The sequence below is a fragment of the Pteropus alecto genome, unplaced genomic scaffold (genome assembly GCF_000325575.1).
Source record: "Pteropus alecto unplaced genomic scaffold, ASM32557v1 scaffold182, whole genome shotgun sequence".
In the NCBI taxonomy this organism is placed as follows: Eukaryota; Metazoa; Chordata; class Mammalia; order Chiroptera; family Pteropodidae; genus Pteropus; species Pteropus alecto.
The window spans coordinates 2,273,482-2,294,974 of record NW_006433946.1 but is presented as its reverse complement, the minus strand read 5'-3'; the positions used below and the strand labels follow the sequence as shown (position 1 = coordinate 2,294,974).

General features: G+C 33.2%; 1 protein-coding gene across 14 annotated transcripts in view; it reads left to right on the top strand.

The window, feature by feature from the left end:
* IKZF2 (IKAROS family zinc finger 2) overlaps window positions 1–21,493 on the top strand; it is a 144,285-nt gene that overhangs the window by 59,260 nt on the left and 63,532 nt on the right. Inside the window, exon 1 of one of the 14 annotated variants that reach the window (XM_025044419.1) lies at window positions 2,342–2,384. The exons of the other annotated variants lie outside the window; for them this stretch is intronic. The gene's annotated coding sequence lies outside the window, so the exon portion shown is untranslated. Of the gene's footprint in view, window positions 1–2,341; window positions 2,385–21,493 lie in introns of those variants that run through there. 14 annotated transcript variants of the gene reach the window in all.

Below are 21,493 nucleotides of genomic sequence, written 5' to 3'. Positions count from 1 at the left end.
TTGACGAAGACCCTTTGTTGCCATTACGTACAAGGAGAAAGTCAATGCTCAGATCATGGATGCCGTATGTGGCTTCTGAGATTTTTCTGTAGGTGCCTTCTCTCTAGCTCTATGCCATACTATGTCATCTGGATCTTAATCAAACTCTGCTAGTGCCAGAATATCAGCAAGTGCCTCTTGATCAGTTTCTGGCCATGATCTCTTTTTCAGAATTTCATTTCTCATGAAATACAGTTTCATTTTTTGGCCCTCATTCTTCTACTATAAACATTTAATCTAAAGCAAGGAGTCACATGGGGAACAGATACTAGGTTGCACTTTCACCTCTGTACTAATCTGTTGCTTTGGTTCTATTTCCTCCCTCTTCTTCCCTTTACAGAATAAAGATTCTTATATATGTGAATAGTAACAGAATTGGGATTAGAGAGTGGAGATTACATTTTGGGCCCCAGATCTGTTAGCCAAAAATGTTCTGTTACATAAAGTATTAGATTTACTAAATTAAGATTTATTAGGATCATTCTTGCGAATTTTGAAAGTTTGCATATTTGGTATATTTGAGGAACAGCAAGACCAGTGTGGTTATAGTGGTGTGAGTCAAGAGAAGAATAGTAGGGGGTGAGATATATTTCAAAAGGGCCACTCTGAATTCTCTGGAGATTAGACCAACGAGCTATAGTGCAAGCAAAGTGACATTAAGGAGGCCTGTGTAAAAGTGACCTAAGCGAAAGATGTGATGGATCCAACTGGAGTGGGAGCAGTGGAGATGGCCAGACATGGGCAGATGTATTGAGTAAATAGAGCCTGTTGAATTTGCTGATGGATTGAAAGTGCATGTGAAGGGAAAAGAGGTGTCAGGAATGACTGCTGGGTTTTGCTCTAAGCAACACAGTGAATAGTGATGTCATTTACTGATAGGGGGAGGTCTGGGGGGAAGAATGGATTTGGGGATTGAAATGAAGAGCTCTCTTTTGGACAGATGAAGTCTGAGATTCATTTCTATAAGACAAGCAAATAGAGATCTTGCCTCTTAATCGAAAGGATTGGAGAGCCAGAATGGGCTCACAGAGTAGCACAGTTATGTGATTCCTCACTGTGTACTCGAGGTTCAAAGTCAACAGACATGTGAACATCATGATGACGTTCCTCCTGATGTATATGGCGGATCTTTTATGTGTGACACACTCTTTTTTACCCCCTTATCTTTGTATGTTTTTCTTTTTTCCAAATCTTTACTGTCCAAGATTTTGCTACTTAATAGTTGTAAGATTTGGCTAAGTTACTTAGTTTTTTAAGACTTAGTGCCTTTATCTATAAATGAAGATAATATTACTTGTTTAATATTTGCTGATTATGTTAGATAATGTTCTTGAAACTTAGAACACTGCTTGGCATGTTACTAGTAACTATTAAATATCTTCAGTTATTATGTTTTACCGAATGCATATTATTCTTAAAAATGATTTTAAATATTTTGGAATGAGATAGAGTATAAATGAACAAATAATAATGGATCATCATTTTACATATATATGTAAAGTGATTTTTTCTTATTTAAATGAGTTGTTTTTTTACCTCATACAACTACAAAATATTAAAATCAGTATCTTGAATTTTTTAAGCACATGTAGGTATTTTCTGAATTGTAAATATGATTAGTGATATTAGTATTTGGTGCCTCATAAGATCTGCCATTTAACTTTATGCAAATCAAAATTCCCACAGAAATAATGAGTCAAAATGCAGCAACAGGCAATGTTTGGATCACATCTTGTCTCTGCTCTGTTAGAGTTAATCTCACCATACATTATGCGTCATGACCTTTTATTTGCTCAGGATTTTTTGTTGATTAGACCTTCCCTACCCTTTGTTTTAAAACCTAAGATTACTACTTTAAGTGTACTAGTATTATGGAAGTGTTTTTTTCAGAACAGAATAAATGTAAACTAGAGAATATTACCTTGAGACTCTTCCTATTGCATTGATAGAGATATCTTTATGGAGCAAAGGCTAGATCACTTAATAAAAAAACTACAGTCTCTTCTTTGGCAGTCGTGTTGAACCTGGAAGAAAGCCAGCCATGGGCAGTATAAGGTTAGATTCCATTCCATCAGCATAATAGTTAATAATAGTTGACTGACAGGGATGTGAAAGGTGCCCTCTTTTCCTCCCCTTCATCCCCATTCCAGGCTAACCTCTCTAGGGAATATGCCATTCCTTTCCCCATTCCTAAAATTCCTTGCTTAAGCACAGCCGGGGCTGCTGGACTGGTGCCTTATTGTATAAGGGGAGGGGAAGGGGGAGGTGTCCCCTAAAGTGTTATTAGTTCCTGTTTTTTTTTGAGTCCGGAAATCTCTAAACATCTGTAGGGATATGGAAGAAAGGTGAGCTGCCCCTACTGTGGCTAGTGTTTATGTGTGAAAAATAACTGGACTCCTGTCACTTACCTGGATTAACTTAATACCATATCAAGATCACTTCTGCTACCCCGCAGTCACAGGTGACGTTCTTGTCTACGGAAATTTAGAGCTATTTTTGTCTGTTTTTTTGTGAATCATACCTCATGTCATGTATTATTTTGCATTGTTAACTGTATATTTGGAAAGTTTAGTGTGGTAAGTTAGTAACATTTGCAGCTTTCTTCCAGCCTTTTTTTTTTTTTTTTTTTAGATGCAGGTATTTGCAGGATAGGAACTATTCAAATAGTTACAGCATTCCAGAGATTCTTTCCCTGGATTCTACATGCTTACGTTTCAGAGTTATATTTAAACACGGAGAAGTATTGCTGAATATTGAAGAACAGAAGATTCATTAGAATAGTGTTTAAGTGAAAATTCAAGTTTTTCTAGTCTAAGTATTTCCTCTTCTTAGCGGGGTGGTGATTCATATACTAAGCTGTCTTGAGTGCTATAATTCGGTGAAGTTTAATATTTGGTGTTGCCTGCAGTTTGGGTTAGCAATTATTCTTTACCTCACATCTCACCACTACAGAGCCACTTGCTAACTTTTAATCACCACCTTCTCAAGTTTAAGAACTTGGCCAGAGTGATCCCGGAAAGTCTCAACATTTTCCAGTGGGTAAAGTCCATCTCTTTTGGAGATCTTGACACCTATCATTAACAAGACTGCAACCTCCTTAAGGATATCAAGAATAGAGACCTTCTCTTCTGTATATTTAGCAAAACATAAAGAGGTTATATGTCAGGATAATTCTTAAATAGAGAGCATGGTATTGACTGTCAGGCTGACCCAACATCATGTCACCGCCTTCATTCTACAGATTCTGTTGTGGGTTTCAAATGTTTTTCTCAGGTCAGTTTCCCTATCATTAATGCTGCAACACCTTTGCCGAGGAGATATCCACTCTCATTCTTTTATTTCACCACAGTGAAACCAGCATGCTGACTCTCGTGGGTTGATGAATAAACTCCAGTTTTAATGGCTTTTCTAAATAAGCTTTAAAAGTTGTTTCTGGAGTCCAAATATGGTGAATAAAGTCCTAAACTTGATTTTTTTTTTTTTAAAGCTTCATTTAAATGAAATCACACTGAAGTGTGTTAATATACTCATATGCATGCCATTCATCCTCTGAGATGTCAGTGGTGTCGCTAACCTGACCGGCACATTTGGCTGGTAACATGAGCGTGCGTCCAAAAGCATTTCTGTTTGATAACATACATAATCTGGAGACTATTTAGTTGCTCTTTAACACCTTTTAAAAAAAGAAGCTCATCTTTTTATTTTTAAAATGCCCGCTAAAATCGCTTTTAACGTCACCTGTTTCTAAGTGGTTTTTTTAATGACAAACCAGAAAGATATTGTGGGAAAGGATTGAGTTTGATTCAGTGGACATTTTCTGAATATCGTTACGTGCCTGCCGCTGTGTTAAGTACCCTGGGATGCAGAGGTGAAAGAGGTTGTTCTTAGGTCACAGTGCGCAGTTTAATAGAAGTGACAGGGTGTGGATTCAGTGCTCTGATAGCAGCCAGAAATTCTGCCAAAATTGGTCAGAAAGGGATATTCTTTCAGGAAACAACATTGGGACTGGACTAGGAATGATGAAAGCAGGAAAATGAAGACAAACAAGGACGTCCAATGCAAAGGAGTACTGCATGAGCAAAGGGCTCTATACCAGTGTGTGGTGGGGAAACGGGGAAGAGCAGCAAAGGTTGCAAAATAGGACTTCAATTAAGGTTAATGTTATTGCTACTTTTCAGATTAGAGAAGTAATCATATTATTCTGTTCATATATGAAAGGCCTTCAAGTGATTTCAACAAGATCTTGAGAGAGGGTAGCAACTTAGAAAATACTTAAAGAAGAGATGGTTGGGGGAACTTGTGTTACTCTATGTGATATAAACTGTAGAGTTTTCAAATGACTAACAAGATTTCCTAAGATTGAAGCCCCTTAATTTTTGATGGGAAGGTGAATTATAATGTCATTTGCACATTTGTTCAGTCATGTGTTTATACATACAACGTTAATGGACCATCTGCTAGGAACCTAGTACTGTTCTTTATGTTAAGAAAGCATCGAGTGACTGAGATACGTGCCATCTTTAAGGGAAGGGAACTTTAAGGGAAGGGAATATCATGATTTTTCTCTACGCAAGTATATTCTTGCTTTAGAATGACACAGATGATTTTTTTGAAATTCATATATTTTATCATTTTGTGATTGTTTCAGAAATATTTTCTGTGTCTTTTGTTACTTCTACAAGGTCTCATATATGTTCATTTCCTTATCCCAAGCGATAATAAAATTAATTACTAAGCGCTTTTTTAACACTGACTACGGGAACTAAACCAATTCTTTGTGGGCAAACAGTACTTTAGGAGAATCCGTGGGAGAAGGAGCAATGACTGGAACTAACATTTATAGAGTACTACTGTGTGCTAGGCCCTGTGCAAGGTGATTTCTTATAATTTATACCATTCAATTTTTTAAAGTATCTTTGGAAAGTAGCTGTTATTATTTCACTTTTTCAAACCAGGTAAACATTCTAGAAAAGGGAAACCGAGGTCAAGTAACTTGCCCTATGATACATAGTTAATAAGTGGCAGTTTTGGATTTAAGATCAAGATGATTGAGTTCCACAGCTTGTTTTCACTTCATTATGGCTTAGACAGGGATATTGGATAATTGGTAAATAATAAGTATCAGTTTGGGTATTTAAACCAAGGCCTGACTTACTCCAAAATTTATTCTTTCCATTAGAGTTTGTGCAAGATATTTAAACTTCAAACACTGTTAAAGCAGAACGTTTTTATTACTTAATTTTTAATATTTATTGCCTTCTGTGCTATAGTTTTTAATAGTTTTTCACCTATATGGGTCACTTTAACTGAAGGTTAGAAAATTCCTTATCTTGTATGAAAGGTATAAAATTACCATCATATAAGCAGACACATGAAGAAAAAATACAAAATACTTTTCTGGGACTTTCAATAAATTGCTAATAACTCTGCCAAACAAAGCAGAACCTCTCATTCCAAGTTGTATTTTGCAAACATATTCCAGAATGAAGAAGGAAAATTTGAATAATCAAAAGTAGTGAGAATGTCCTTGGTTTTTATGAATTATTAAGTGAATTTGCTGAAAATCTCATCCAAAGCAAAATTTATGAGTCCTTTTAGTATTTGTATAGAGTTAACAGCAGATATTTCTTATTCACATATTCACCCAACTTTGAAGAAGGACATTTTTAACTTTCGCTTCATAATAGGTAAAATCGAGTGATCTAAATATTCCTTCCTGTCTCGTATACTGAGGGTTTTGAGTAATTTGAATGATGGATTATTGACTGTGTATGTGAGTCAAACCCTGTAGACTTAAAGTTTTAGAATTGACTGGTCGGAGGAATTGCTTCATTGCCACCATTAGTACTGATTCTTACTGGGCTTTTGCTCCTTTTCTCAGTATTATTATAAAGCTCATCACTTGTGTCATGAATATAACATTACAGTGTAAGCTAGTGAAAATGTACATTGATAATAAAAGCACTAATCTAACACTTGTCTTTATATATTTGTTCATATATTTAGGCAGCTTTTTTATTTTCTTTAATTTGGCTATAAAATTCTTCAGTATAAAGATCATTCTTTATCATTATTTTTATTCTCCAAACAGCACAATTATTTTTAAATAGCAAGCCTTTAGTATATAGTTATTGTTGCTGGAGTTCATGGTAAATATTTTCAACATATAGTGTACAACAGTGATTAGAACAAAACTAGAAAAATGAGTTCCTATTTGACATGTTGCCCCAAATCCTAGATTTCTCATAATTATTAAATACCTTGTAGTCAGCTTCATTTACCTTTTACTTGATCATGTGTTCCACTGGTGTCTTTGTAGACTTTTATTATGTGTATAGTTTAGTTTTACTTTATTTCTTATTAGTATATTTAATGATCTGCCTGACTTTACAGCCTGACCTTTGATGTTAACAACCGAATATTCTTAATGGACTCAGATTCTGGACCCTAAGCAGGGAGAAAATCAGGAGCTTTGTGGTGGGTCTCTAGTTGAGTGTAGAGTTACATTTAATGTTAGTCTTGGTCTGACCTTGGTATCTCAAGGCCTGAGTTTGTGGTTTGCTCCTAGGGTTTTGAGTTTCTTTACCTTTAAATCTCACTTCTCCCACGTTTAGTTTCTGACTACCACTGTTTGCATTTTTTTTCATACTTCACTGCATTAGTACATGTTATTCCTTCTGCCTGGATGTCCTCCCATCCAGTTTGACTAGTAAATCCCTCATGTTTCAAGATGGAATTCAGTTATTTTCTTTGAGAAACCTTCCTTAGCTCACTCATACTTCTTTGGTCATCCCCTCCTTTAAACCTTCTTCTATATCTAAGTTCATACATCTATTAATGCACTTATCACACCATATTCTCATTATTTTTTGACTGTCTGTCCCTATTAGACTTTGAACTCTTCGTAATTCAATGTATATTTAAAAGAATGAACGACTTATGCTACTTCATTTTGGGTCATTGCCAATCACCTACCTGTCTTGCATCTGTTTTGAGGGTATTGTGAATACTAATTGAATTGAATCTAATAATGACATACTTACATAACTATTCTTTTTTCCTTCTATTCGGATAATATATTGATCTCAGTGTACCTTTGAGCCATGTTCCAGTTTGTGGATTGCTAGGGCAACCCCTGGCCAGCTCCCCATGCTGGGAGTCCTCCTGAGCTACCTCTTGTGCTCTTCCCAGGCTTGATATGTCTGTACTTGAATTTTATGGGCAATGGTTCCACCTTATAAATCTTTCTAGCCTCTGGGCTTATGACTCTGCCTAATTTAATAAATGTTGGACAAATGAACAGAAACTAATTACTTTTTATCAGTTTTAATAGTTTTATACTAAAAGAAATCCCAGCCTAACACTAAAAACATTCTTTATAAAAGGGATTTTTTAATGATGATAACTAATTTAAGAATAGGTCAAGATTGTGCCAAACATTCTATTTCCTATTAAGTAAATTCTGGAGAGAATTTAGTAAGTGGACTTTTCCCTCCATGTGTGTTGCAGTTATGAAAGCTATTAGAGTTAGTTAGGATTTTGAATCATTGATATGTTTAGTATCATATAGTTTCAAACCAATGGCTAATGCATATATTTCATCTTAATTTTGTCACTGTTTTGAAAATTAATATCGTTCCTTTAAAAAGTATTCATCACATCTGTGAAAAGTTACTAGATTTAAGAAATTCTTTGAAAGCATTTTCTAAACACTTAGTTCTCATGATTTTACACATAGTCTTAATCACTTGGATTTTACCCCATATCTTATTGTCATATATTGTTAAGGATTTTTTTTTCCTTTTTATTTTTGAGCACTTATTTTCTATTTCAACCATTTTCAGGGTTCTTTCTAAATTACACTTGTTGCATTTTTATAACTGTTGCCCCTGGGCTGATTGATCAGTTGATTGATTTTTTCCTCCCTTTTTTCTGTTTTCTTTTAATATGAAAAATTTGGTTATACAGAGAAGTATCCATCACCTAGTTTCAATAATTATCATTTCATTGTTAGTCTTCTTTTACCTATACTACCCAAGCCACTTTTTCTCACAGATTATTTTAAAGCAAATTTTCAACTTCTTTGGAAGTTCACTAATACAATGTTTGTAAATTACTGGGTGAGCAAAAGACTCTTTCTTCCTTCCTGTTACCACATCAGAACTGAACATGCTATACAAACACACGTATACACATACATAAACACACACATATATATATACACACACTGAGAGTATATAGTAGCTCAAGCTTAGTGCTTCTTAATTTTTTTCTTAACAGTATTTTTATTTTTTTGTTCATTTGAACTTCTTAGTTGTAAGTTATAGGAAGGAGAATTGGGATACACATGGCTTTTAAGCATTAATCAAGTTTTATGCTAGAAATAGCTTATCAGTTCATCAAATTAGGTAGTTGGTTTCTTAAGAACTTCCCAGAATAGGGAAGGTTCCCAAGAATAGGGAAAATGATAGGTGAATTTTGATTGGAGCAGATGATAGGAAAGCATATACAGAGAGTCCCTTTAGGGTATGTCTTGGAAGGATTAACTGGAGGGTGGAAAAACATATAGGTACTAATTAGATGCCTTAAGGGTGCTAGCATTTTGGGAAAAATAGAAGTGGCTGCAAAACATAAAAATGGAGGAGATGACAAATTTTGCCTATTTTATCCTCTCTTGGTAATATGCAAGAAATTTATGATGGTGGTTTATGGGTGGAGCCTATTGCTGATAGATACTTTTTTTTTTTGGCCACAATCCTCAAAATAAAGAAAATTAAAGAAAACATAAAAACAACAAATGCAGTATTTGTAGTTTTTCAATAGAGTTAAGCTCATGATGTTGGGTTTGTCCTTTTATGTCAACCTGATATTTCAGAAGTCAGTACTCACCATGCAGCTCTTGTCCTTCATAGATCTGGAAGCAGAAAACTTAGAAAAACCGTTTGGCTATGAGATTGACATAGGAGAGAAGAGTGACTTTGGTGTCTCAGGAAATGACAACAGAGTTCCATTCTGTTTGACGGGTTGTTCATCTGGCCCGTGCTTATGAGGTAGATAATTGAAAATTCAGTGGTTAAAATTAAGTAGCCACTCACTTTATTTCACCAAAATGCAAAATTCCCTTTCTGGCCCACTTTTCAAAAGGAAGAAAAAGTACAGTATTTGGATCAAAAGCACCAAAGCAACAAAATCTAAGCCCTGGTTCTTCAACTTAGTAGTTATGTGATTTCATTCAAGTCAGTTGAATGTTCCAGGATTCAGTTTCTTCTATGTGTATTGGAAATCTGTGTGCCTCCTATTGTAGTGTGAAGATCTCATGAGATGACAGATAATACTCAGAACTACCTAAGTATGAGTTACATTATAATATAAACTCAGACATAATGGTGTCATAATCTCTATAAGACAGATTTTGTTTCTGATTAGAACATAATAATTGTTGCTATGGGTCAAAGAACTAATATAACATAAAGGGGAGAATCCTCCCTTTTTAAAAAAATGTATTTTTCTTTTAATGTTTTTACAGACTGTAAAATATTGCTATTTATATATTCAAATTTCCTTAAAAATTTCAGCCAGTTTTTTTTTTTATTAAGTTTATTGGGGTAAAATTGGTTAACACAATTATATAATTTTCAGGTGTACACTATAATTTGACATCTGTATGTTCTCTTGTGTGTTCACCACCCAAAGTTCAGTTTCCTTCAGCTACCATATATTTGATCCCCTTTACCCACTTCACCCTCCCCCTACCCTCCTATATTTGACCCCCTTTAACTGTCTACCTATCCCCTCCTCTTCCACCCCCTACCCTTTGGTAACCACTAGTCTATAGTCCGTGTCCATGAGTCTCTGTTTGTTTGTTCTGAACAGCCAGTTTTCTTACACTTCTAAAATTCACATAACTAAACATAAATTCATGTATTTATGAATTGCTTTTTGAAAGGACACATGGGTCATCTGTTTACAATTGAAGATTTGAGGATACAAGAATATGTAGATTTATCATTGGGATCCCTATTAGGATCATAGAGATTTAAAGCCGGAAAGAAATATATCCTAATCCAACAGACTTTTGTTGTAGATTTAAAAACAAAAACAAACTGGATTTCAGAGAGAAATAAAGATATAATTTAATCATTCAGACTAACTGTGAACATGACTTTTTTTTTCTTTATATAAATACATGGAAGGAAATCACAACTAGAAGCCCAAAGGTCAGTTTTAAAAAAATTGGCAAACTAAAGATGCTAGACTATTTTCCTTTTCTGTCATTCATATTAATTTGCTATTTTCATTCATTTTGTTGTTTGCCGCATTTATTATAGATAAAAGGTAGTTAATAGCGGTAGTTTAATATAAATTCTTATGAAAATTTAAAACTGGAGAGTTCTAGAAATTGACTTTCTGTGATGGGAAAATACCAGTATTATTTTACTTTAGCTATAGAATATTTCAACAGCATATGGTGGAAACTTTATGCTTTTCAGGAGTACATTTTAAGAACTAATAATAAACTGACAAATGAGTATACATATTTGCCCTCCATTATAATATTCATTGGATGTTATACTTCCGGAATTGGAAACTTATGATTTCACTAGGAAATCATAAAAATAGGGCTTCTCTACACCAGATTTGGTGAATTTCACATTCGTAAGATGGAAATTTCTATAAATCTTAGGCAGCCTTCCTAGAGATGTTCTAGAGACCTTTTGGTAAATATATGCCAGTGTACAACAATATCTTATTTTAAGGTAACCAGATTTTCCTTGAAATAATTTTTACATTAGTTATATACTTCCCAATTTTCTAAATTCATGTGCTTTGATTTTTTTAAATAGTGAATTATAGAATTTGGATGTAGAAGTTGGGACATCTCTCAGGCTTCTTCTAATTTAAAATAACATAGAGAAATTTTCCTGAACAATTGAAAATGAATAACTATTCCATAGTGTTGAATACAGGGAAATGACAGTATCCCATTTATTTCCATTTATATATTAGATATTTAATTCTAAAATATAATAACTATAGTTAACACATACATTTCACTTTAGAGTTAGAAAGTACTTCAAATATGTTATTTCACTTAATTTAAATAAAAGACAAAGTATAAATGTAGATACAGAGGTAGATGCTATGTCAGTATAATTACATTGCAAACTGTCATATTTAATTTTCACGTTAGCATTATCTGCCTGATACACATTATTTGCCCTCAATAGTTCTGTTTTGTAGCTTATTTATATCTTGTATTTAGAATTATTATTATCATCATTGTTATTATTATTTTAGAAATAACATACTGTATGATCCCTTTTCTGTTTCAGTGTTTTGGAACAACTGGAATATCTATAAGGAGGTTTTTCTGTATCAGTGAAAACTATGTGGTAATCCATATGACAGCTTCATCCTTAGAAATATTTTAAGTTTTATAATAAGGCTCTTTGAGGCTTAATTCATTTATTTTTCTATTTACGAAAATCTAGTTTTACTTCAAATAATCTCATGTGTAGAAAAGTATTGGGGAAAAACCTATGTTATTATTATTATTATTTTTACTAACAGCGATTTAAAAAAACATTACTATGTCTATGTGTTTTAAAATCCGTACATGAATTGCTATGATACCTCATCCGCTCTGCTCTTTGCTGTGTGCTAGTAACCTAAATTTGATAAAGTCCATTGCCTGAGTGGTGGCATATCCTTAGTGCTTGCTTGTGATTATTTTATACCTGAGTCTTCTGACAATTTCATCCCAGGTGAAGAAAGATCATAACCTTTCCATATTCCTCAGGTTGTTTATCAGTACTTGTATATATCAAGATAGAAGTCACATGAAAATGTTTTATCTGCATTTTTCACCCAAAGGAAGATGATTAAAATATACTTTGTTCAACATAAATTACTTAATGGCTATTATGTCAGTATATATCAGTTAATGATAAATTAATCAAATGTTTCCTTTGACAATTCCAGTTTCATTTTTGAAGATTTTTATAGTAACTCAGAAAAACAATATTTGTACTAGAATACTCAAGTGAGAGTTGGTAAATATAGGTGACATCTACATAAAATTGTGACACTTTAAAAAATTAAACTTCTAATGACGTTATAATAACATCTACATTTGAACTCACATGTGGAATAAGATGTAGTTTCTCAGTAAAACCCAAACATACTTGGCCTTTTCACCCATTTCTTTGTTAATTTAAAATAATTCTGCTGATATGATAATTTTAAGTGTTTAAATGATCATTTTGCTAATGGACATATACACATACAGCATGTTGCAATTGATTACTTCATTAATTCATGGCATAACTTTTAGAGAACTTTTCCCAGTAAGATTTACTATTTTATATTTAATGTTAATGAATGAGAATAAAACATATATTAAAATACCGATAAGGCCATATTAAGCCAAAACAAAATAAAACCTTAACTGAACAAAATAAGGCAGTACAGACTTCAGTTTTTCTTTTTATGTGAGACTGTCTAAATCATGTTAATTATAAGGTATCAGTATGGTAAATGGCTGAGAAACAATGAATTTGCCATTTTAGAATTGTTTCCTAGAAAAATATACATATAGTCAAATCCGAAATCACCGAAGTCACTAAAAGTTAGTTTTAAGAAAACAAACTGCTGTTTTATCATCAGGAACCATGCCCGTCTCTCTGCCCTGAGTAAATTAGGCTTACATAAATATTTGTTTATTATACTTACAAACATGTCAGAATAATTATATTTCATTGTATTTAGTTTTATATTGGGTTACAAGTGAAGAAAGCATGAGAAACAAATACTGTGGTGTTCATGTTTTTAGTTAGTGATAGATCTGTTTTGTTAAAGTCCTTTTTTTTTTTTTTGCTATTTTACTATGTCAGAATTGGTCTCATATTTTGATTAATGCTCTGGACATTTGCTACAAAATAATGAAAAATATTGTTACTTTATTTAGTTTTAGAGGATGTTAAAATATGTGCATTAAGGAGACAGGGGAAATATGGTTATAGAAATTGGGTTAAATAGGTACAAGTTTCAGAACCCCAGGAATTAATAAGTGAAATTGGAATTCACTTTTTCTCAACCTCTAGATTTTGTTTAGAGACAGTTTTATCATTCTGAATTTCTTTAGTTTATGTTATTTATAAGTTTGTACAGACCTCTGCTTCTTTGGAAGCTAATGTGGTTTTCACTTCCCTGATTTGAATGTTATATGTTTAATATAAGCTTTGCATTTTGGAAAGGTAAAAGAGTAAATTGATTTTCTGCTGCTTTTCTTGTTGTATAAGAGGTACATCCTGTAAGTATGTAGCATGCTCTCTATCAATTGCCCATCAAGCATTGAATAATTCTCTCTTAAAACTATGAAACATTTTTATGATTATGAAAAAAACTTTTGTATAATTCTTCCCGGGACATGTTTTCTGCTTGATTTCTGTAAAGTTTTTCTATAGTAAATACCGAATTAGTTTATGTCCATTTATTCAATGGGAAACTGAGATACATAATGTTTACCCTCATTTTTACTCAGCGAAATCCATTACTAACAAGCAATATAGGCATCTTCTATCTCTGTGGTTGGTTTATTGTATATCATTTCCTAGGATCACATCAACTACATTAGTTTACTTTATTAACCTTTACTTTTGTGATGTTTCTCAAGGAATGGAAAAAAAACAGTTTTCATTTCCCTCTTCTCCCAAATCATGAAGAGCATGGACTTATGACATGATATTGTTTAAGTAGATTTAAAAATTTTTAAGGACATTATTTATAACCAGTCATTTAGACCTTTGGCCTCTTGCATCCAGGACAATACATACTTGTACTGGATAAGTGTGTTAATATTTTTGAATGTACGCATTATTAAATGAATGAATAAGTGAAATGTTGATTGGACATCAGTTGAGAATATAGAACACCATTAAGTAGAATAAAACATATACAACATAAATTCAGGGTCTAACTGGATAGGTTTTAGTTACCTTACACTTAAGCAGGTTCATGTGTCATTTGAGTTGACTTTTCATATCGTGTTCTAGGCCATACTTAATTTTTACTAGGTTACTATGTTTAACAATTTTCAGCAAAAAACTTAAGAACACTAGAAAATATAAAGTGTAGTGTGCCTAACATACTGGGCTTGAAAAGGTACTCTATAAATGGGGATAAAAATAAAGAAATATGACCCCTTCTCTTACTAGGCTTACTTTCGAGAGTGTTGACATTCACTATGGCTTATAGAAGTTTATAATTAAAGTCAAGCTATGTAAACAGGCATCTGTGTCTTCTCTATTTCAGAATCACCTGCTTGGTGACATATTCCACAACAGGTCGTGTTCAATAACCATGACTGATAATGAAATAAAACCTACAGCTGGGGTAGAAATAAATTCTACACTATCTACTGCATTATTCCTTGACATTGATTACCAGTACATATTTTGGCAAGTTTTACTCAATATCCTTGCTGAGGACAGAGTGAGTTTAAGAACAAAGAACAGCAGCCGACATAGTATTTGAAGAGCTCACCTGTAGTAACAGAAAAAAGCAAAAGAAAGGAATCTGAAAACTAATCTTTTTTTGACCAATTAGTGACAGAAATTTCTGAATTACTCCTTTTTTCTTATTTTTTTGGTCATTAGTTGATTTGATTAGGAAAGGAACAGAGATTTTAATTTTACCCTTGTCATGCAAGGGAAGAATTCATGTTTCAAAATGGAACTGACAAGTGAATTTTATTAATACTGATAACATGGCAGCATAGTGAAAGTTTGCAACTATTACTGGCTTGTAGAAACTTTCAACAAGCTATTACTTTTTGACCAAATGTTCTATTATTTGTCAGAGTGATCTTATATGTAATGATGGTGAATATAATGGATTGAAGAGGTTTCTTTTTAGGTTGTCTTTCAAATTTTGTGTGTATTTGTATGTTTTATTTTAGTTTTGGGGGATTTGCTCACATCATGGGGCTACCGTCATGGTGAAAAAAAAGGCAGTTAGATAATTTGGTTATAAAATTGTACAGACAGTGTAAGAATTATTAGTAAAAAATGCCAGCAGATACTTACATGTCATGTTGATAGAGCTTCAACAGTAAATACTACCTTGTTGTTTACATACTAAAACAAATTCACAGCAGTAAAACAGTAATGAGACAAAGTTATTTCTGATAAAGGTATATGTGGTAGGACTATAAGTCCTTAGTTCCGGGAATTTTAGTGAATTTCTTGTTCCAAAGTCTTTGCCTTTATACTACCTCCTCCTTACACAAAAACAAACTCTTGCAGGATTACTTTCTCCCCTTGTCTCCACCTGATATGAGCAGTATACGAAAGCAAAGACTATGTTCGATTTGATGTCACTGTATCTTTAGCGCTTGTACATCTGGTACAAAAGGTATGCCCCAGACATATTTGTAGTATGAATGAACACTCACACTTTAGCCACCTTAAAAGCAGGCATAGAAGTTCAGTTTGGGGACTTATTCATTTCATTCAGTTCCTTTTCTTTGCACTTGTGTCTTTATTACATTGCATTTCATTTGTTTGCATATTACTGAGTGAATGAGTTGTTTTGTTTTGTTTTGTTTTTTTTGCTTAGTGTAGTATATCTTTATTCTGTACTATTCTGAAATCAGTTGCTAATAAAAACTTGTTTAGTACCTAGCTAGTAAAATATGAATGTCTTAAGATGGTACCATCGATAGAAAATGAAATTTGAATTCCCCTATTTGTGGAAATATTTTTCTTCCCATTTGGTTCTCTGTAACCAGTGATATACATTTTGAGGATATGTGGCTGGTTCAGAGGCATGGCATATTATTCAGCATTATGATGAAAAGGTTTGTTTGAGAATTAAATGGCAAAATGGGCCTTCACTAAACATTAGTACTTCTCCCTGTCTTTTCATCTGCTCCTTCCACTGCTGGCCATTCAAGTTGGCCCACGTAATGAATGAATCGCTATGGCCCCATTGGCACTGGATTTAACCTTTAAGATTCTCAGTGTCTTTCTTCTTCAGTGGTTCTATTTTAAGGGGCCTGGACATCATCATTGGCTCTCCTGTCTTTTTCTTTTTCCTCCTCTCAAACTCCATATGTTTTGTTCCTGAAACCTGTGTTCCCCTGGCACACTATTCCTTCCAGAGAACTACCTACATTATTGGGATCATCTCCATCTCCCACCAGACTACATGCCATACTTGTCTTGTTCACTCTGGTACCTATCGCTCAGCATTGTCTAGACTGTGCTATATAAATATGTATTTAATGAACAAGTAGATTTGCTTATTTATCTGTCTATTTTTATGGTAAAGGGATGATGTGAAGATGGCATCAGGAAAGCCAGTGAGTCCCCTGATCTTGGAGTACAACCCAGCGCCTTCCTAATATATAATAGATGTAAGCAGTAACAAGAATTTTAATATCTGAAGAAAGAAGCTAAGTTTTCCATCTGTTAAAATCTATTTATTAGGGCCCTGTGCCTTAATTTGTTTTTCCTTTGTATGGTTAAAGATATGCAATTTAAACCTTACTTTCTTTTTTTTAAAAAATAATGCCCCCTCTTTGCTAGTATTGAGTATAGTTAAAATTATAAGTCACATACTCTATATATTATCTGAAAAACTATATCAAGATTTTATTGCATTCTTATTAACCTTATAAATCTAATTTTGGTGTCTATGATTTTAACATAGTTCAAATTTTGGAGAGGTAATTTTATTTTTTTCTCTCATAGCATAAAAGTTGAACCAGACATTTGAAAATAAATTTAATCATGAAATGTGTGAAAATACTAGAATGTACTGGACACCTGTTTTAAAAAATATAATTTCACAATTAAAGTAAGACTACCTTCCTATTAGGTAAATTAGTTATGCAACAAGTTTAAACTACTTACAAATAGCACTACGAAGGATAAAATAAAATTAATTCAAATGGTAATGTCAGATGAAAAAAAATATATATATATATATATAATTCTTGCCAGGCACATATTATTAATTTTGTTTAGGTGGCAGCTCTTGTGGTTTGTTTTAGTTTCAGCTTGTCGCAGAAGGTGTTGCTACTCTGAGAATGTGTTAGGCTGCATAGTAATAAAACAGGAGATAAAATGAAAGGCTCATAAAATGTCTTATCATTTGAGCTTTTCTGGAGAAACCTAGCTTGAATTTCTGAGTGGTCAGCTTGACATTTTAAAGCAGGGAGAGGTTGTGTCATTATTTCTAGAAAACTACAGTAGTTAGAGAAAAAGATTTGAAGTTCATTGCAGTAATTGCTGACAGCTTCCACAGGATGAGGTGCTTTTAGTGAGCATGTGCTGTCGTGAAAAGAGGCAACCTCCTAGGAATGTGGAAGAGGACAGTGAGCTTCGTGAGGTGAATGTGACAAAAATTAAATTTGGGCATTTTTGTGCCCCTGTAACAATTAAATTAATTTAGAAGGTGGAAAAGAAGTAAAATGACGTTTATTGGTTCATGTATTTATGGTCTTCAAGCAAAGAAAGATTCTAGGCTTCTGAAATTTACAACTTGTATATTTTCAGTTACTTAAAGTACAAAACCTGGTGGTCGGTTTTCACAGCAGCGAGGTAGCTGGTATCACTGGGCTCGGCAAAATCCATGTGAAGAGCTGGGACAATCTCTACTATAACAGCATTTTCTTTCCCTGGAAACCTGCAATTCGCCTCTTAGTCCCAGATGGGGAAGAAACTTGCAAACAGCCACAAACCACACGTAATGGCAGGGTTCACATCCTTAGAAGGCCAAAGTAGAAAAAAGGAAAAATTCAAGAGTCTTCATGACATTATTTGAGTCTAAGACTTTATAAAGCTTTTTGTGAAGATTGTAGCACTCTTTTTTTTTAAGTTTTGGGTATGTTGTGTTTGTTTTGCTCTTTCTTCCTCTCCTGGATGCCAGCCAGTATTCAACTGAAGGAAACACATGGGGATGGCACATTAATCACATGGCACTATCTTCTGCTTAAGCAGCTAACATTTATTGCTTAATAAAGAACATCTTGCACACAGAACAACCAGGTTTCCAGTGTAAGGACTACATATTTGTATAAATGTACATTCACATTTAAACATACTTTTACCTATGACTTTCAGAAATACACGAAGATATAGATTTAGGAATGCTGTTTTTTTTAGGCAGGAGGTTTTAAATATATGATCTAAATATACATCTTTATCTGAACCTTAAATCTAGGAACAGATTTTGTATAAAGAAATTTATTCATTTTTAAATGCTTCCTGAATTTTTCCAGTTTTATTAAAATTGTCATGTATTTAAAATGTAGATTATGATGATTTGCGATATGTATACATCATGAAAGGATTCCTTCCACCTAGTTAATTAACATATCCATCACCTCACGTTTATTTTATTTCTTTATTTATTTTTGGTAAGAACAAGTTCTACACTCTTAGCAAATTTTAATTTTACAATGCAATATTGTCAACTATATGTTATATATTAGATCCTCAGACTTTATGCATTTTATACCTGAAAATTTGTACACTTTTACCATTCTCTCTCTGTTTTTCCCACCTCCCAGCCCATGACAACATACTTTTCTACTCTGTTTCTATAAGTTTGACTGTTTTTAGATTCCGCATGTAAGTGATACCAGGTAGTATTTGTCTTTCTGGCTTATTTTCCTTAGCATAATTCTCTCAAGGCCCATCCATGTTGTTGCAAACAGCAGGATTTTCTCCTTTCTCATGGCTAAATAATATTTCATTGTATGTATGTATATATGAATGAATGTGTGTGTATATATACGTGTATACATATATGTGTATACACATATACACATATATACATACACACATCCCATCTTTATCCATTTATTTGTTGGTGTTCACCTTTGTTTCCATGTCTTGGCTCTTGTGCACAAAAAAGAAATAAAGCCTTTCAAATCAAAAAGGAAGATGTAAAACTATCTCTATTTGGAGATGACATGATATGATATATACAAAATCCTAAAAACACCAAAATCAGTTAGAACTAATCAGCAAATTCAGTAAACTTATAGGGTAAAAAATCAATATGCAATAATCAGTTGCGTTTCTATACTTGAACAATGAACTACCAAAAATAGAAATAAATAAAACAATCCCATTTATGATTGCATCAAAAAGAATAAAGTACTTAGGGGTAAATTTAACAAAGAAAGTGAAAGATCTTTACACTAAAAACTGTAGTGTAAAGTTTTCTTTAATCATTGATTAAAGAAATTGAAGAAAACATGAATGAAAAGATATTCTGTGCTCATGGACTAGAAGAATTAATATTGTCTATATATTCATACTGTTTATTGAAAGCATTCTTCAGATTCAGTGCAGTCTCTATCAAAAGTCTAATGGCATTTTTCACAAATAGAAAAATCAATCCTAAAATTTGTATAGACCCACAAAAGACCCCAAACAGCCAAATCAGTCTTTGAGGAAAAAGAACAAGGCTGGAGGCATCACACTTTGTGATTTCAAACTGTATTACTAAGCTCAGGAATCAAAACAGTATGGTATTGGCATAAAAACAGACACATGGATGACTAGAACAGAATGGAGAGCCCAGAAATAAGCCCATATGGTCAATTAATTTACAACAAAGGAGCCAAGAATATACATAGGGAAAGGATAGTCTCTTCAGTAAATAGTGTTGGGAAAACTGGACAGCCACATGCACAAGAATGAAACTGGAACCCTATCTTTACACCATACACAAAAATCAACTCAAAATGGACTAAAGACTTAAAACCTGAAATCATAAAACTCTTAGAAGAAGACATAAGAGGATAAACTCGTTGACATTAGTCTTTGCAATGATTTTTGATATAAAGAAATTCATATTGAGATACTAAGTAGCTAATATTACCAGTTACACAAAATATTTTTACCTAAGATTTCAAGCATAGTCTGAGTCCATCCTTATATGTCACAGACTGAAGAGATCTCAAGAACATTAGCCTTAGACAGGCAGGTTTTTACTTATTTTACCTGCACAAATAAGTAGAATTATCTTAGCCCCATTTCACAGATAAGGGACCTAAGTCTCTTAGAAAGTAACTTGACCCCCTATAGGTAATGGAGATGTAGTATCAGCACTAAATCATAAGTTAATAGAAGGAGAAATAAAACTTAGTTTGTATAATTTTAGTCTACTTTTGATCAGAAAACGTGAAGTATTTTAAAGTATTTTTTAAATGAAAAAGGAATTATTTTAAAACTGACAGATGTAATAACTTTTCTTTAGATATTTGTGTCCCCTTTTAATTTGCTTTCTGTGATACATAGAACTATGTCATCACTCAAGACAATTTCATATACTTTAGTTATGAGCTTTAGAAAGCTGTCTAAAGGGTGTTCCAGAAATGGAGATAGACAGCTCATTGAATAATCAAAACTTCAGTTCACAGATAGATAAAATGCTTAACAAAACAATTCAGAAGAAGGTAACTTTTTGAAAGTGATCTTATGAAAGTATTTGTTGATTATGCTCTACATCTTGCACAGATTTTAATAGCAGTAGCATATTCTGGGGGTGGGCTTCAAGTCATTATATTTCTCATTACAGTATAATATTTTACTGTACATAGTTATTCATATGTAAGAGCAACATATAGATATACATATGCATATTTACATATATAGATGTGTATATATATGCATACGCATAAATTTCACAAGTGCCATGAAAGCAGACACCATATTTGTCTTGTGGTACCTGGTACAGAGCAGCTGTTCAGTGAGTGATTTTGAATAGATGAGTGGATAAATTCTAAGGAGTTACCTCCTTCATATTGTATGTTAAGATACAAGTCTATTAATCAATTGACAGCACTTTTCTTTGAAATTACTGCCCTGCATCCATTAATTTTTTTATGTCTTACTCTATTTTAAACTCTCTTAGATTTTAGAATATTTTCTGTTTACTTATCTGTTGAATCCACATGTTCCAGAAGAAATGGTGTCACTCAAAACCAATGTGTACTCATGCCTTTTTCCTTTCTTCATGCTTACCCCCAATCCTGAGTGCCATCTATCTTCTTTGTTTATTGTATAAAGCATATCCAATCTGTAAGTACTATCTTAAATGCCACTTTCTTCATGAAGCCTTCTATATTATCCCTGTACTTCCCTGTAGTAGACATAGACTACAGTAATAGTTGATGTTCTGCATTTTATGATACACTTTCATGTGATCTATTAATGAGAAGTAGAATGGCTCTTAAGAGTATTATATATACAATCGTGTTTAATACTCAGAACAGCCCTGGGAGGCAGATATTATCATTATCTTTATGTTATAGATGAGAAAAATGAAGCTTAGAGAGGTTTCATAAGGTCATGTGGTTAATAAATTAAAGAACCTGGCCTTAAGCATCAAGGCACCGAATCTAGATCCCTTATTCTTAACCGTGAGCTATGCT